This window comes from Phasianus colchicus, chromosome 1, assembly GCF_987193195.1.
Source record: "Phasianus colchicus chromosome 1, bPhaCol1.hap1.1, whole genome shotgun sequence".
NCBI classification, from domain to species: Eukaryota; Metazoa; Chordata; class Aves; order Galliformes; family Phasianidae; genus Phasianus; species Phasianus colchicus.
The window spans coordinates 33,606,106-33,624,752 of record NC_143436.1 but is presented as its reverse complement, the minus strand read 5'-3'; the positions used below and the strand labels follow the sequence as shown (position 1 = coordinate 33,624,752).

The 18,647-nt window shown below is 41.7% G+C and overlaps 1 protein-coding gene across 5 annotated transcripts in view; it reads left to right on the top strand.

Moving 5' to 3' along the window:
- Window positions 1-2,875: 2,875 nt before the first annotated feature.
- Window positions 2,876-18,647, top strand: part of TAFA2 (TAFA chemokine like family member 2) — a 179,125-nt gene continuing 163,353 nt past the window's right edge. For 3 of the 5 annotated variants that reach the window (XR_016465393.1, XM_090138226.1, XM_031589616.2), the window contains exon 1: window positions 2,879-3,835. The gene's annotated coding sequence lies outside the window, so the exon portion shown is untranslated. Of the gene's footprint in view, window positions 3,836-18,647 lie in introns of all 5 variants that reach the window. The other 2 variants (XM_090138237.1, XR_016465394.1) reach the window with 2 other exon arrangements.

The window sequence follows — 18,647 nt, the reverse complement described above, 5'->3', positions numbered from 1 at the left end:
AGCCAAATAGTGCAGATACATACTGGATGGCTTATAACGTGGTACTGGCTTATAACAAGGGTGCAAATTGGCTGGAGTGGCAGGTTTAATGAGCAGTGGCCTGTCATTGTGGCATTTCTCAGTGTTCAATACTGGAGTCAATGTGCTTACATCCTTTTCTAACAGCTTGCATGACAGAGTGGCAAACACTCTCAGCAGGTGATACTGAGGTGGGGGAACAGTCAATATGCTGTAGGGCAGCGCCAATGCTCAGAGAAATCGAAACAGGCTGGAGAAGTGAGCTCTCTTCCAGTTTGACAAAGATAAATGCAAGTCCAGCACCTGGTACAGAATAACTCGAATGCAACAGCACAGGCTTGACACTGTCTAGAAAACCCCTTTGCAGAAAAAGCCCTGTGGATGCTGGTGGACAAGTTGAATGCTTCTTCTCCAGATTAGGGGGTGGCAATAAAAGGATACAGGAAAATGTTTTATATCAGGCCCAAGTAAAACTATTTTTATGTACAAAATGAGAAACAGAGAACCTAGCAGTGCTGTCACTGGCACTTGCAGTTAGTTTAAATCAATTGCATGGTGAGTGATAGGAGGGGAATGATCTCATGGTAAAGATAAAGGAGCAAAATTATTGGTAGACACCAGGAAAGTCACCAGTTCTTAGAGGTAAGATCATCACCAAAATGTTCTTTTCTTCTATTCAGCAGCTCAGAACATGCATGCCTCTGAGTAAAATCGGTGTGTAAAAACATACTAAATCAACATATATGCAACTGCCACATTCTGAAATAACTTTTTACTTTCTTCCTTTTTTATGATGTGCTGTTCATCTTGAAATAGAAATACTGAAGTGGTTCCAAACATTACACCTGTTGTGAGAACCAGTGCCCATTTTTATGCTTTATGCTTTTCTTCCAGTGTGTAGAAGAACCAGAAAAGTAAGATGTAGTGACACTAACTCAAAAACTAAAGCAAGAAAGGACATTCATATAATAGCTGTGTTCTGTAACTGTGTTATGTTCTATGGCCACAGTATTCTGCTGGGGATTTTCCAGTCAGAAGGATATAAATAGGGGTTGTGTAGCATAAAGACTGCCGATCTGGTACTTCCAGAAAATGGTAGATTTATCACATAGTGTATGTGCAGCATGCCCAAATGCACCTTTGGAGATGAGTCAGCCTTACTAAGTAAGCATCTGCAAAGCCAGCTGTACTGAAAAGGTGTAATGGATCATTTCAGCTCTTCCTGGGAGCGCTGGCCATACTGTGGCAGCACAGAGGAACCTTCCAACCTGCATGTGAGTGCTGTGCATCTGTCCTGGTATTCGGGTGTTGGGCAAAGGGATCTGGAACAACTTCTCATGTGCCACAACATCACACTGTAGAGAACGATAACATTTTCCAAAGTGGGACACCTTTCATCCGTTGCTTTCTCTACTGTTTTTTCCTTCTGTTCCTCTTTTTTTTTTTTTTGCATATGACTTGTTTGTATTAACTTGGTTACAGTAGGTCTGTGTCTCAGGATGTGTTTTCCTGATTCTTGTAACAGCAGGACATCAGCATGAAACTGCCAAATACTGTCTGGTCTCACCATACGCTGTCAACATGAGCGTAATGATAAAAGCAGCTAATATAGATCTGTGCACTCCTATAATTACAAGGTGTTAGCTATGTCTAAAGTGCAACAGCTGCACTTTAGGCATTATCTAGCTGCTTTTAATCCAGCAACAATATTTGTGGTCTCCCACTGGCCCAAGCAACGGATAAGTAACAGATATCCATTCTGTTACATATTCAGGCCCCATGGCCACTTTGCTTTGCTGGGAAGGAGCATCCAGCCCCTATGGATTCATACTACCTTAGGTCTGCTCAATGTACTAAAATTACTCAGCTGATTGCAGCATGGTCTTAGTTGTGTCAGTCTCTTCTGCACTATTTTTAGCCCTTTGTGGATGCCCTTTCCAGACCAGCCTCTTTGTATTCTGTCCTATTTGTATGTGAGGCAGTGAGAAAGCTCTCTCTTAATTTATTTTGCCTTTTCTTTTTGATTGCATTGGCCTCCAGATCTGCTGCATTTGCTTTGAAAAAAAAAAGAAAGAAAGAAAGAAAGAAAAAGAATAAGTTCAAACATTGTACAGATCCTTACTTACACAGAAAACCTCCAGCATGTACCATAACAGTTGGGGTATTGCTTCCTTCTTTTGCATCTCACATGGTTGACCATCAGCATCGTACAAGGTGTGCTGACAGCTAAAGGCTCAACAAAAGCTTATTTATCCAAACATTTGCTGTTAAGTTAGTGGTAAAGAAAGCAATAAAAAAAAAAAAAAAGATGAAGAATTGTTCAGTAAATCAATGTTTCTTAACCCAGCACGTGATCATTCCCATTCAACATAGGAATGGACACGCATTGTGGGAGAAAACTGAGAATCTGACCCTGTGTTTGATATTACTGCAATTAATGAAGGTCCTTTGGCTCTCTCTGCTTCCCTGCATCCTTTTTCTTCAACAGCACAAGCAACACTGAAATAAAGCAGCAAGCTGCGCTTTTACTTATCCTCACCGACCAGCGCTTCCCTCTATCAACCAGCTGTCGTGGCCGTTAACAGAGGCAGGCAGAAGGAGGAGAACCCTTCGGGCTCTGACCCCTAATAAAACCACCTGCCGCCTCCTAGGCCGATGAGAACGGACTCACCGGCACCGCTGGGGGAAGTCGGGCTTTTCCCTCCGCCGGAGCCGCCGTAAGTGCCTCCCGACTCCCTCTGGAGGGAGACACAGTCCAGCTTTTGGCTGCCGGCGCCGCCGCCTCCCTCCTGCCCCTGCCCCTGCCCCTGCCCTGCTCCTGCCCCGGCCGCAGCCCCGCTCACTCCCCAGGGGCGCTGCCCGGCCCCGCATCCCCTGCCCGGCCGTGGCCCAGCGGGGTCCCGGGGGAGCGCGGCACAGCGGGGATCCGCTCTTTTCCGGTGGCCACGTGTGCGCGCGTGTGAAACTTGGCAGCCCCTCGTCCCGCTATGAGGAGGGGAGGGGACGAGAGAGGAGGAAGAGCCGCGCGTGAGGCGGTGGCTCAGCCCCGCTAGGCGCGGGCACTGGAAAGGCGGCGGGTGCTGCTGCGGAGCGCTCCCAGCTCAGACACAGCCGCGGGACCGAGCGGGCAGGAGACACAGGGAGCAGACACGCGGCCGGGAGGAGACGGGGTTCCTCACCCCCGGCACGGCACGCTGGGAGCTGCCCGTGTCGCCCCGGGGCTCCTCCGCGCTCCTGCGGAGCCGAGCGGAGCGGAGCGCGCAGGCGGCGGCTGCTGCTGCTGCAGGTGAAGCCCCGTCTCTCCGTTTACTTTTCCCAAGAGGGAGAAGGAGGCAGCAGGAGGGGGACGCGGCGCCGTGCGGGGCGGGCAGGCCAATCAGCGCCGCTGTAACGCAGGGATCGCTGCAGGACGCGCCGGGTTTTCCTCCCATCTTCCGCCGCCGGGGCTGAATCGGGACCGCACGGACCGGCGGAGGCGCACCGGGCTGCAGGACTTCCTCACCCGCCGCTTCTCCGACAGCGAATCCCTATACTTCTCCTATTTTTTTTTTTTTCTTTTTTAATACTCTGAAATCGTGCTAGAGAAACAGTTCGAGTCTCCCTTCCTTCCTCACGCACTTAACACCCCCAGCGACATCACCCCGCCGGATCCCCGCTTTCTCCCGGGGAGGCTGAGCCGAACGGCGAGGAGCCGGGCGCGGAGCCGCTCCATGCCGCGGGCCGTGTGCCGGCGATGCCCGGGCGCTGAGGCCGGAGCTCCCCGCTGACGGGAGGCGGCCGAGCGCGGGGTGCTTCCAGCAGCGAGGAGCGGCCGCAGGTAGGTGTGAGCGGAGCGGGCGGTGTCCGTGCGCCGGGCCGGGAGGTGCCGCGGAGCCGGACCGGTCTGCGGAGCGATGCCGGCCTCGTTCCCTCCCTCCCGCTGTCCGAAAGTTGGGGAGCGTGGCTGGGAAGGAGCCACCTCCTCCGCTCCGGCAGGAGAACTGCGAGGTTTTGGTTGTAATTGGAGTTGGTTTTAGTGAGCCAAACAGTTCTGCGGAGCTCACCGGTCTGTCAGCCCGGCCGTGTGGGTGTGGAAGGGGCAGCTAACATCCCCGGGACGCGGGGTTTTGGGTAGCGGACGGCTGCAGGCAGAGGTTGACAACCCTCAGTCCGTTTATGAATCGTTTAAAAAAGGGGCCGTCAGGGCATGGTTCGTGGCTCCGTTTCCTCGTAATTCTAACGCTCCCCAAGTTGTGTGTAGGCAGGGTACGAAGCCTGTCTTGTCCGCCCTGCTTCCTTTCCGTTTCAGTGAACTCGTTTACCACTGAATGTTACAGGCTCTGTATTCCGCAGTGAAAAGGCTTTCCCCTTGCTCCATGCCATTCATGGCTCTGCACGGCAAAGTTTTAACGTAAGCCGTGTTGTTCCCGCTGAATTGTACGATCGGACACCCCTAATCTGTGCAAAGAATACAGAGGAATAGCCTACACTGCCCTGCTAGGAGTTGTCAGACACATCTCTGCAGCGTGCTTCATTCTTCCCAGGAGTTAAAAATCATTGCTTGAAGCATTTTAAATTATATGTGTAGTTACAGTTGTCTGCTTCCAGCGTTTGCTCAGAGATAATCAGTATTTTTGCAAAGCACTGAGCACTTCACTGCTCCCAATCACCCCCGGTCAACTCCGGCTTTGCATTCAAAGAACTGTGCTTCAGCTCCTGGAGAATCCTCAGTCGGAATAATAAACACACTCGACCCCTATCCCTAGAAGCCCCATAAAACATTCGAGGTCTTGGGGTCTGCTGAACAGCACTGGATGCATTTAAATTACTATTGACTGAACGATAATTGCTATCTGGTCTCTCTGTTTCACCAAGTAGTTCCAGATATTAGCATTCAGCCTGCTACGTGTTTAATACTTTAAAGCTACTTTATGGGCTGATCTAAGTGAAGTCCAGTTGATAAATTAAGATTATGTTGTGTAGCACAGAGTACGCACGAAGTTCAGTGGCACAGGGAGCACAGCTCCGCTGAAGTTGGGAAAGTGCACATGGAGACATTGTTGTCAGGGGTGGCAAAGGGTTACATCAATGGTGCTTTTCCCACAGTAATTGTGCAGTCATTTCATACCGATGCCTCTAAATTATTTTGTGCGTGATGAACAGTAGTGAAGTAATTCATAGAAATTCCATTATTAAAAATTTATTTGCGAGAGCTGACGCTGCTGAGGCGATGTTAAAAGCTGTGTGTTTTTTTGGCTTCACAGAGTCCCAATTCCCCAAACTACAGTACTGTCACTGTTAGAAATGTAAACTCTCCAACTGCCGTAATTTTAGAAGAGAGCTTTGCTCAACTAGTTGATTGCAGCTCAGAATTACTATTCAGTGCTTGATATGTTGTTTGAACATAAGGGGGTTCTCAAAAACGTGCTATTGATTTTATATATGCTGCTGATTGTGGCTGACTTTGAGATAAAATCTTGATTCATGTCATACTGTTATAATCAGAGAATGATGAGTAATGTGGCAGTGTCTTTTATTGTGCTGGATACATGAGGTAACCTTTTCCCCATCTCTTCCTATGAGCAGAGGGATCTCGGCTTTATGTGTAGGTTCTTGCAAGGCACTTGATAATTCCAGTAGGGAATACATGAATAAGTAGTTCTGCACGGAAGTAAATAGATGTGTCTACAGATGGATGTTGGAGATTGCTTTACTGGCAAGTTGCAAAGTGATGATTCATTGAACCCTGTCTAGATTTACATAGAGCAAATAATACTTTACACTGAATTGTGGCAGCAGAAAAACATGTAGCAACCAAGAACTTTCATAATTTCATGGCAGGTGATGACAGGCTTGATAAAGGACCTCTTTACAAATGCAGGCTATATGTTTCTGGTGAGAAAAACATGCTGTGACATTTTTTTAGATCTGAACATCTTCACACATAAATTTATTGCTGGCTGGATTACTACTCGCCAACCTGTGTAAAGCATAAATAGTGCATGAGCAGTATGATGCATTAATTATATTGTGTGTTTTACTTACTATTAATAAGTAATTGAAAACTGTGAACTCGTTATCCACGTTAAAGGAAAGCACTGACTTTGGAAGACAGAAAAGTCACATTACTTAATACTCATCTACAGAAAAATGCGATCCTCATCTTGAAAAATTATTCCAAATGATGCAACTATCAGTAAGCAAGCAGTTCTGCGTCCCTCTTTTAACTTCTCCAGCATTTATTAGAAACGCTTCATTAAATCACATTATTCTGCAGCTGTTTGTTCTCTGAAAATTAAAATAAAGATCAGGAAGTTTATCCGGGAAAGCAATATTATTTCCTTTGTTAAGTACTGAAAGTTCAAACAAAAACAATGAAAAATCCTTTAACTTCACTGTGTCAGAAACATGAGCACTTTCTATTTTTGTGATAAACGGGTGGCATTTGCTGTTGCAATTCATCAATGTATTTATTAGTCAAATGTCATCAAACAAAGAAAATAACTGAGAGCAAACAGACTTCACAATGATACAAAGGCTACAGCAAGTGAAGACTCTACAAATGTAATTAATTAGTGTTCAGTCTCATATTTATGCATCTCATTTGAATGACACGTTTGTTGTCTTTTTCTCATTGATTTTCTGCTGTATCTCCAGATAATTCAGTAACTAATAAGTAGTAACCACTTTTCATTTGAAAACACCTTTTCCGTTTTTCCTTTGAAATGCTGTATTTTAAAGGGATTGAGACAAAAGTTATGGTTCGATGAATGTAACAGAAGGGTCCTCCCATGTCAGCAGAGCTGAACACTGATCTGGCCCCACTCATGACCATTTTTATGTGTTAAGAGGGGCATCCTGAACTGATGTAGACTTTCACTGCTCCACTGAAGTAGTTGAAGTGCTGACATTTGAAACCAGCTGGAGATTTGCACCATTATCTTTAGATCACTGAATTTAAGAGTGCACCTAAAAAGGATTGCAATTGCTTTTTTTTAGGGTGAGAACACATTTACATACTATACTGAGCTTCACAGAATGCATTGTAAGTGGATTTGAAATAATTTTGAAATACCCAAATCCACTGTTGGGGCTATTTTAAAAGGAAATTTGGCCCAGTTATTTAGTTTTGCAAGCTGTCAGTATATGCAGTCTTTGTAACTAAGTCAGAATTATAAAATTAGACATGGGAATGAACGTGGAAACAGCAACAGCAACGTCATTCAGTGTTGAGTGCAATCTCCTTTTGCTCTTAGTAGCACTTGGAAAGGTAGTGATTTCTGTGCTTTGATTCTCTATACGGCCTTGCAGCCATTGTAGTTACCGTAGAGAGTCAGTTATTTATCAAAAGAGAAGACAAAATAATAATGGCCACCTAATGTACTTTTTCTTACTGCAATTGGAAAACAGTCACATTTTTAAGATAAACAATTCAAGGCATTTTTATGGAGCTTCTTTCATGCAATGTGTTTTGAAAAACACTTTTGAAGAAGAAAGAAAAAATAGATAATGTTTTACAGTACTAATTATAGTAGAACACCATATACTTAGAAAAAATGGGAAAAGTCACGTAAAAACAAAGTTTTCTTAGCTTTTTCTTGTATTTCCTGTGTTAGAACACTGATTTGTGGGAAGCGTTGTAGCAGTAGCTATTGCTTGATGTAGCACTAGAAAATGTTTCTATGGATTTGATCCCTCCCCCTTACAGTATGGAAGCAATTGCATATATAATTGCATGCACAAAAATTAGGAAGTTATGTTTGTCCCTTGTTTAAAGCTCATCAAACCTCGCAGTCTGTACCTTGCTAATGGCTTACATATTCAAGCAGCCCTACTTCACATCTTGCTGATCTTGTAATAGGAAACCTGAACACAGGTCTCACAGCACCAGGACAGCACTGTACACAGCCTCCTGTACTGCGAGCATCTCTCTAACAATGCCGAAGGGAGAACCACAGGACAGGGCAGTGTGCAGATGAAATCAAGTAGAGCTCTTTTTAGATTGTGAGTTGTTGGGTAATCTTAAATCGTGTCTTGGAACTGAGGTGGTGTAAGGTGCATTAGACTGCAAACTTTGCAAATGGATAAATGCTCAAGTACAGTTCAACAAACTACTCAGCTGTACAAATATCAAAACAATTAAGAAATGGACTACTAACTATGAAATATATTTTTGAAATAAATAACCCTATCTTTATTTTTGGCAGCATGCTGGTCTCTTACTTCATAGAAGATTTCTTGCCTCTGTTGCAATATTACCATCCACTGTTTGAAGATGAGGCACTGGACTAGATGGACCACTGGCTTGATCTGATAAAACAATTTCTTTTTTGAAATGCAAGGAAGCGTAATTGCAGCACTGTATATTTTAACTGGCTTATTAGAACCAGACTGCAATTATCTTGTGTTCTGTTTATGCTTTCTTTTCCTTTTTCCTTAAAAAAAAAAAAAAAAAAAAAAAAAGCAAAATATAATATGTTTTAAAATAAATCTCTCAGTAACATGCAGTCTCACACCAGCTCCTTTGGAGACAGGAGCACAGACCTGACAAGTCTCTCACATTTGCACTGATGCTCTCGTATTGACTTTTCCCTCCTGCTCTCCCCACTGCGGTTTCTTCATCACATATTGATAAGGTGGAGCAGTGGCCTCTGCTCCATCTCACTACAGCCTAGAGGGCTGTGTGTTTGGCCCTGTCCTTGTGTCTGTCTGATTTGCTGTGCTGTGGGATGAGACAAGGAATGTAGTGCTGCTCCTGGATAACCAAATGGCTTTTTGTGCCCCTCTGAGCTTCTCTCTGAAGGCACTCTTCTTGGTTATAGACTGAATTCTCCCTCACCACATGAAACCATGTATGGCAAACTGTTCCCAGGGCCTTCGATGTGCAGGCTCTGGTTAGGGGCCTTCTTCATGGCCATGCAAGCAGGAGATCTGTGAGCACTGTGTTAGAACAATGCAGTTCTTGATCCCCTTTCAGTTGAGACTTTTTGGTGTTTGCTCCTATGTAAGATATCCATTTGGTATTTTGAATTCCAGACTCAACCATAATTCATCGTTAGCTGTTGTAACATTGCACTTAATGACACTGCAAAGTATGTCAGGGTGGCTTGGTGGCTCTGCAGAAAAATAATGGCATTTTGTGCTGTTTGTATGTAGCAGACTGACTGCATTTGGGATCTTTTCCAGTAATGGATGAGAGTTAGTACTACCTGAAGCTTGTTTCATCTAAAATGAGTTAGTAGTCTTTGTCTGTTTTTTACAATAGAACTAGCCAGACCATAAAAGTCACTACTGACAGAAATGAGGATGCGCACCTGCTGTGCGCACAGGAAGGTAGAAAGTGAGCTCTGATCAAGTAAGGCATTTCAGCTGCAAGCACGTGGCTTCAATGGGACTAGTCAAATTAATTATGTGCTTGCAGACTTTTCTGAAGGGAGCCTGAAAAATGTTGCCAACTGCTTGGAGAGATCCACGTTGAAGGCATGTGGGTGGGGTGCTGCTGAAATGGCTATGTTTGTGTCTGTATTCTGAGTACAAATTCAAGACTTGAGCTTTGTTTCTATGGGTTGTCAGCCCTGTGCCTTCTGTAAACATTCATTTCTCTTATCTTCAGAGCAGAGACTATATAACAGCAGGTAATGTTCAGAAAGATGCTGCAAGTACCTGCCCTGTATTATAGTATTAGAAACTACAATTGCAGTCATGTGATTCTTCAAATGTGAAGGTACTGGTGTGGCATTGAAGTAAAATACCACTTTCTGACAAAGTATATCAGGCTGTAGTTTTCCTGCAAGAAATGAGGTCATGTTTAAAGCTTAACTGCAGATAAAAAAAGATCTATTTCTGTGCCATGGCAGTAGAACAATACTCTCTCTTCACCGTGTTACCTTGTGTTTATTTAGCTTTGATTTTTTTTTATTTTATTTTAATCTCTAGATTGTAACAAATAAGTTATACTTAAGTGAGGTGATAAATTTTATCTTGATGTCTGGTAACAGTGGTAAATACAGTGAGATAAGTTCTGGTTTATAAGCTTACTGGAATCAAGACAAGAAAAATTGTATTTGTGTGCTAACATAACAAGCTATATATTCAGATACGTTGTTATCAGCCAATATGGTTAATGTTGCCTGACACTTCTCGTTATATGATCCTGCTTTTTTTCTGTTCAATCTAAAACCATGAAGGAAATCTCTTACACTGGGATTAAGATAATACTTCAAACAAACTACTGCCAAAGCACCCAGATCTTCTTAACCAAGGTGTTTGCGTAAAGAAATGTAGCCATGAACCCACTTGCTGTTTAAACTCCAGCCCTAGAAAATGTGTTTCTTCCCCACGAGGAGAATGAATGTGCATTCATTCTCCTTTATGGCAAAATTGTTGTATTACATACTGTTTTTAAACGTTATAATTTGACAGAAGTATTCCTTTACCACTTAGATCATCTTCTGGTCGAAAAGAACTCTGGGCAACTTTCTTCCTCTTTTCAGATGCACGTGCTAAATCTGGGAATCTGTGCCCACATGCTGCTGAGCTCCAAACATCACTTCATGCTTTTAGATGATGTTATGAGGACGTGTGGGGCTTTAACTGTCACGTTTGTGGAGGTCTGTATAGGCTGCATCGCCAGATATTGTGTCTGACTGCAATTGCACAGCTGCCTTCCCCCCCCCCCCCCCGATCATATTTGCCTCCTCTCATATAGGTGTTGGGGTCACATCTCATGTGTAAGTGTACTAGGAGGAAGTTTGAGCTTAGCTCAGCCTTTCTGAGCTTTTCTTTTGAAGCTATGATGTAATTTTTTATTTTTGTTTTTACCAGCATAATTATTCCTCAGTGTTTCAGACTTTCTTTAGAGTTGCTTTGATTTGTTGCATCTGTTATGAATACGGATTTGATGTCTGGCAAATACACACTTCACACACATAAAATTAAGTATGCTGTTTAAAACACACTCAGAGCAATTGGTACATAACAGTTACCATGCTTTCTTGTGAAAAAAAAAAAAAAAAAGTAAAATTGCTAATTATTCACCTATATAAATTCTAAGTAAAAGTCATTGTGAGAAAAGTGCTGACACTGCTAACACTATAGCTGCATGAATGCACTCTTTTCAATAATCTTATTCTCATTCCCACTTTGAAATTTGAACTTGCAGTAATGACACTTGTATTCCCCTCTTTCTCATCATCCACCCAGGCACTCATAACTTTTTCTCCTCTGGCTCTCCTTGCCCTTCCTTTTCTCTTCACTGTTCACATCATCTGCATTGGTGTCATATGATCTTTCGGAATGTCAAGAAAATGCAGTCTGCAGTCAGCATTACCAAATTGCTTTCCTGCCAAAAAAGTCTCTTCTCATATGCCATGACCCATCATCTCACAGTTAGCTGCGAGTCATTCTGATTCCCAAATTTACAGTATATTTTCTATTTAATGAGCTATTAAACATTATGCACTTTTAAACTTCATCTTTTCTGACTAACTACATTCCTCCTGATAATTATAGCTTTAGAAAGAAACAATTAATTTGAAACCAATTCTGCAATAGAAGTGACATTATTTAGATAGCATTCCTCCATATCTATGCTCTAGGGATTATCTCATTAGTATATATTTATATTTGGAAACTCCTTAAGACTGTTATGTCAGTCCAGTGCCACCATGTCTTGTCTATACTACTGTTACAACTACTGTATATGCTATTTTAATAACACACCCAAAATGAAAAAAGATACATGGATGGGTGAGTAATTTATTTTTGTTTTGACTCCACCCCAGGAGAATGTTTTGAGTAAGCTTAAGTTATACACTGACATAAACAGTACTCCATACATACTGCATAGGAGTGATCTTCTTGGAACTGGGATGTTATTCTCATATTTTCTTTCATTAATCACGATGTTCAATTTCTTAGAATAATTTTTAAAATTAAGTAGTTACCTAATAAAAATTTTGTAAAAAATTACAAATGACTCAGTTGAGTGAGTTCAATCTTTGTAGCTCATACCTCACCTTACATTAGGGTATTTACTAAATTCAACAATATCTACTAGTTCAGGTGATATAGTTCTTGTTCTGTCATTGTGCTTAATTGTATCTGTTAGTGAATAAATGCTAAATGTTGTAAATGCATACACATTCTGCTAATAGCTTTGCTTGTGGTTCTAATCTTTATTTTTTCCCTCTACTACTTTGAGTTAAACTTTAGCAAAATACAGAAATGATTGTCACAGGGAAACCTTGTCCATAATCTTGCCATGGCAGGAAGCAGAAATGTATATTTTTAAGTCATCATCTTTCAGCTGTGAAACCTGTGTTGAAGCCGCACTCAAAGTATGTCTCTAACAGCCTTCCTCTGTTACTTTTCACTGTTGTCCTATCACTGAGACCTGAGAGAAGAGGCTGACCCCCACCTTGCCTCAACCTCTTTTCAGGGAGTTGTTAAGAGCAATAAGGTCTCCCCTGAGCCTCCTCTTCTGCAGGCTAAACAATCCCAGCTCCCTCAGCCACTCCTCATAAGGCTTCTGCTCCAGTATATTCAATAATTCAGTAATTATTGAAAAGAAAATACCATCTATCATTTAATCCCTAAGTTCAAAGCTATTCTGTGTTTCGTATTTCAGTCTTTCTGCAGTCTCTCACCATCTTAACGAGCAATTTTTTGTGATTTTTTGTAACTCATGGTCTCCTTCCAAGAAAAGTGTGTGCAAGTGGAAGAAAAGGAGTTCTCAGGAGTAATCAACATAGATTCACAAAGGGAAATCATGTTTGACCAATACAGTAGCCTTCTAGGATGTCACGACTGGCTGTGTAGATGAGAGGTAAATGAGGGGAGAGTAGTTGTCTACCTTGACAGAGAGGTGGATTGAGAACTGGATGACTGGCAGAGCTTAGAGGGTTGTGATCAGCAGTGCAGAGTCTAGTTGGAGGCCTGTGTTCTCCTGTTTAACATCTTCATTGGTGACCTGGTACTGTTTAACATCTTCATTGGTGACCTGGTACTGTTTAACATCTTCATCGGTGACCTGGTTGAAGGGATAGAATGCACTACCAGCAAATTTGCTAATGTAGAGCTGAGAAGAATGGCTGACACAACTGAAGTCTGTGCTGCCATTCAGAGGGACCAGTGCAGTCTGGAGAGGTGGGCAGAAAGGAGTCTTATGAGATTCAACAGGGGCAAATGTAGAGTCTTACACCTGGAGAGGAATATGCATGCGTCAGTACAGATTAGGGGCTGACCTGCTGGAGAGGAGCTCTGCAGAGAAGGTTCTGAGTGTCATGGTGGACAAGAGGTTGACTGTGAGCCAGCAGTGTGCCACTGTGGCCAAGAAAGGCCAATGGTATCCTAGGTCACAAGGTGCATAACCAGGAGGTTGTGGGAGATGATCCTCCCCCTCTACTCTGCCTTTGTGAGGCCATGTCTGGAGTACTGTGTCCAGTTCTGGGCTTCCCAGTTCAAGAAAGTCAGGAAAATTCTAGAGAGAGTCCAGCAGAGGCCCACAAAGATGACTGGGACCTGGAACATCTCCCGTATGAGGAAAGGCTGAGAGACCTAGAGCTGTTCAGCCTGAAGAAGACTGGGAGGGGATCTTATCAATGCTCGTAAATTTCCAGTGGGTGGAGTCAAATGGATGAGGCCAGAATCTTTTCAGCAGTGACCAATGACAGAACAAGGAACGGTTGGCACAAAGTGGAACACAAGAAGCTCCATCTGAACATGGGGAAAACTTCCTTATTTTGAGGGTGACAGGGCACTGGAACAGGCTGCCAAGAGAGGTCCTGAAGTCTCATTTTCTGGAGATATTCAGAACTCACCTGGATGCTTTCCTCTGCAATGTGCTTAAGCAGAATGGGAGTGAGGGGGAGGTGGAGGCACTTCCACTTGCTTATAGAAGATGGTTAGTCACAATAAATATAACAATTCTAAAAAAGCCATGAGCTGCTTATATATGAATAGCTATATGACATTTGGAAAATTTGTGTGTATCGGTCTATATTATCAACAGAAACCTGTATAGAAATATGCATAATTTTTCTGTCTACAATACGTAGACCTGATTAAGCAGTGGGCTGTGGAGTTCAGATCACGGTAATGACAGATTGTAAAGATTTAGAGAAGCATACCTTTCACTGTCTTACCACCTTCAGGGTTGTTTGTTGGCTCTACTATTTTCTCAGATGGTCTTTGCCACAGAATGAATCAGGCATAGGGGTTTCTCATACGAGACGGCTTTTGTGGAGGCAGAGGTGATGCTGGAGCTCAGTGCGTAATTACATGTTGGCTCATGCAGTGTAATTGTTTCTAGTAGAAATTATCTTTTTAAAATCGTTATTCTCTTAGTCTCTTCTCGTATCTGGAGAGTTCTTGAAGGCATTTAATTGTCCATGAAATAGGAAGCCTGTCATTGGAGCCCACTGGAAAAGGAAATAGCTTCATGGGCAAAATCTTCCTCTGTTTTATTTTGATAAGTTGTGGTTAAGTTTCTCCAGTGACTATGGTCCTGATAAAGACATTTAGTTTTTATCCAGGAGTTCTCTTTTCTGAAGTTGCTCCATTAAGAGACTTTTGGTCTGTTCAGAGCCAGAGAACAAGTGGGAACAGGCTCTAAAAAAAGAAGGAAATCAGAATGTGAGACAGGGAGAAAAATACTACTTTTTACTTTGCCTAATGCTTTGTCATATGCTTTCCATTGTTTGGTGGTGGCCAATATTTCACATAATACTAATACAGGGGGACTTACATAATTATAATGCTTGCAAGTGTCGAGCAGTTGTTCCTGCTTCAGATGAAAAAAAGTGACCTTGACCTGTGCCTTTTGCTCTCTATTTTGTGCTCTTTTCAAATATTATTTATGTTTCTGAGAAATCTCTAGCCATATACAGGGGAAAGGCATGCCTGCCTATGACTTTACCATGGAACCCTAGTTTGTTCCAGGCCACTTCATTCTGAACTGTTGTAAATACTTTGTTGCATTGAAGAAGACAGGATAACAATTGCGGAAGAGGAGAATGAGAGCAAAGATATTGTGCATGCCCTTCCTTTTTTAAATTTAAACAGTCATTAACTTAGGCTTCTGTCCAAGAAACATTTCCTTAGACAAATGAAACCAAATCTATCATTCTGTTAGATTTAAAAAATTTTTTTTTCCTTGACCATGAATGAAATATTGTTTTTGATCAGTACTCATTTACTAGCAGTTAAGAACTTCTTCATACTTATAAAAACATGGCTCTACAAAAAGTAGGTTTCTAAGCTGAATTAGTAGTAATGCTGGATTACATTAGAAGTGGTGTAATAATAGAGCAGAACTTGCTTTTCTTTTTTTTTCTGGGCATACCAGCATAATAATTTATAGTAGCAATTTTCTACAGGAGTTTTATTTTAACAGTTAAATTTTCAATGAACTTGTCATGATTCCTGAATTAAGTCTATTTTTCTTCTCTTTACTGTTTGAGGGCATTTCTCCTATTCCTGAGTGCTTTCTTGTTTCTCCTTCACTGTAGTCATTATTTTGCCAGTATGTTCTCAATTTAACACTGTGTTTGCTTAATAGATCTAAATGGTCTGTATCTGGTTCTGAAAAAAACAACCAGAAAAAAATGAATGATATCTTTAATGCTAAGAATCAATTATAGCAAAATATAACATGGGTTTAAAAACAAGAGCTGTCGTACTCTTCAATTTCTCTCTTCCAGTTGGTAGCCCAGCTTGTCTTGCCTTCTGCAGTTGCTCAATGATCTCTGTAACCGAGTAGCTTCCTGAGAAAAATGTTAAAGGTCTTCAGAAACAGGACAGGGATGCATCTAATTTTGTAACTGCTAGCAGTCCTGTTGTTACTGTTAGTTATTAAAATAGCATAATGCCCCTCCATGGTTAACACCACGTGTTCAGTTTCTCTGCTGGTTCTCAATACTTTAAAGCTTTCAGACTGAGTGCCACACACCTCCTTTTTAATTTTGGTCTCTGAGGTGAGGAAGGAACTTGAAAACCTGCTCAGATGGCCTAAATCTGTCAGAGAAAAGAGAGTGGAGCCCTTCATGTAACTGTTGCAGATACTCTGAAATTCGCTCCATGAATCTCTCATAATAAAAAACTCTTTGGGTGGCTGGTTTTGATTGAAAAGGTGAAAGTGGAACCACCTTTCAGCATTTTCAACACTGATAAAACTTGTAGCCGGAATTACCTTTAACCAATATTAGCAAGTCTGGAAGCAGGAGAACAGCTACAATTGTGTTTTACTATCGTGTTACTCGATTGGCCTGAAAATATTTTTCCCAGTGATTCAATTTTATAATTTGGAATGATACAGCTAGGTGAAGTAGTAGTCTCATGGTATTACGTTTCTTTGCCTGTCCAAATGTATGATAGTAATTTTATTTGCTGAAGTTATTCTTTTTAATCTTGAAGCCTCTGCTCAAAAAAATATTAAATCCCTAGGTTTTTTGGGAAAAGTAATAATGGTGCACCATCAAATATAATTCAAGAGCAATCATAAAAATTTTGAAAAGAAAATCTTTCTAGACATCTTTTCAAACAAACAAACAAAACCCCAAATGAGCTACATTGGATTCAAAGTAAATATCCTTGTGCTGAGATTCATTTTATTGTTACACGAAGAACCTTTGCAAAGATGCATTCAAAATTGCAATGTCCTAATTTAATGACAATAGAAACTCCTTCTTTAGAGATTTAAGTGATGTACAGCGGGTAAAAGTGTTTTTGTGTCATCTTGTTGCTGCTTTGTGTGGTTATAAAGAGGAATGCAGTGCTGCCTGTTTTCTGGTGTTGGAAATTTGTTCATAGCCTACCAAAGAGGACTTTAGAGACAGGATTCAACTTGAAATTGACACCTAAAATGTTTCTACTTATAGCTATCTACCTGCGTGGTGGTTGTTTAACTTCATAGTCAAAGGAAATCAAAGGCAAGATTCAGGTGCATCACATCACTTCACTCTGAAGCAACCTGCCTGCAGCCCAAAACAGCTAATAATTAGCTTTGCTCCCTACCCCACACCATCATAGTGGTGGCCCTTCCCTGCCAAGTGGCCTGGCCCAGACCTCTTTGGGCTCACACCCACTGCTCAGCAACAGTCGGAACATCATCCTCAGACAATTCCTCTTCACTCAGTGTGACCCAGGCAAGTCAAAAGTTTGGACACCTGTACCTTGTGTGCCCTCCAAGTGCTACTACAGGAGAATGCAGAATCTGATATGTTTAGCTGGTCTTCTCCTTTCAGGCATCTCAGATGACAATGGATGGTCTTGTTAGGGACCCGAAACACTGAATCCTGGCATTTATCAGCAGAGTGTGCCTATTTACCCACGTTGGTCAAATTGAATAATTTGCTTTAAACTTGTGGTTAACAATCTGTGGTAAGAATTTAAGATGTGCCAGAGTGTCTATGATACTTGGATAGGATTTATAGTGCTATTTCAGACCTATAACGTGAAACTCGTGGACCTGACAGGTATTATATTTAGTCAATCGAATGGAGTACTTATATTTCAGTGTCCAAGTTTAGATGTCATAATCTTGAACTGAATCCTGTCCCAAGACCTGATAGGTGACAGGAAGAATAATAGCATCATACACAATAATTATTAAAATTAATTAACCTTGGTTTTGATTTCTGTTAAAACTTGTTACCAAATTGGGTAAACTAGATTGAATGCTTGTGATAATGCTAAGAGAAAAAAGCAGAGCATTAGTCTTTTTTTTTTTTTTTAAAGCAGATGTAGAAACTGTGAATTCACCCTTTGTACAGTGTAAGTTGCTCAGAAGGTAATGCAGTCCTAATTATTTCCTTATCCAGCAGATACAAAAGCACAATGACACTATTTGATTAAGAAAATTCTGAGTGCTTTTCAACATAGTCACCACCAGTAGCTATGCATTTTCTGTAGTGATGAACAAAAGCCTGCATGCTGTGCTCATTAACATTTGCACCAGCACAGGTTAGCCACAGTCATTGTTGCCACTGCTGAAGTACAGCACCCACTGCCTCACTGTGCTCACATCCACTGGTTGGTGTCTGTAAATGTTCAGCAAGCATTGATGAATGTCAGTGGGTGCATTTTTTTTTCCTCATGAAGGAATTAAATGATACACACTTGCTTCATACGCACTTCTGTGCCAGATGACATTTTGTCTGACTGCACTTCTGCTACCATCTGTCACATGGAAACAAAATATAATGGAAACTTCAACCTCCACCACCAACATCCACCTCTGATGTTGTGACCAACTTAATAAGATAGGAGGCATTACTTTCAGAGCAACTCTTGTAAATCATAAAGTACATGACAGTAATTAAATTTATTTCTCAGGTCAACTTCTGTTGCTGAGAGCATGGTCTAGAAGGGTAGTTAACTTCAGAACATATATTCATTGTACTTTAGTATAATAGTTGGAGATGAGAGGAAGAATTTTCACACAAATAAGTATATACTGAATGGATGTGAGAAGCTGCTTGTGGAGTTTCAAAACAATAAACCAAATGCACAGTCTAGAGGCACATTCCATGTTCATTGTTGTTGTGACAGTGGCACTTAGCATAACCTCAGGAATGAGGTGCTGAACAAAGATAAAGCAAACAATTTTACTGTCTTCTATTTTAGTTTAGCTGTAAGACAGAGAGTCTTTC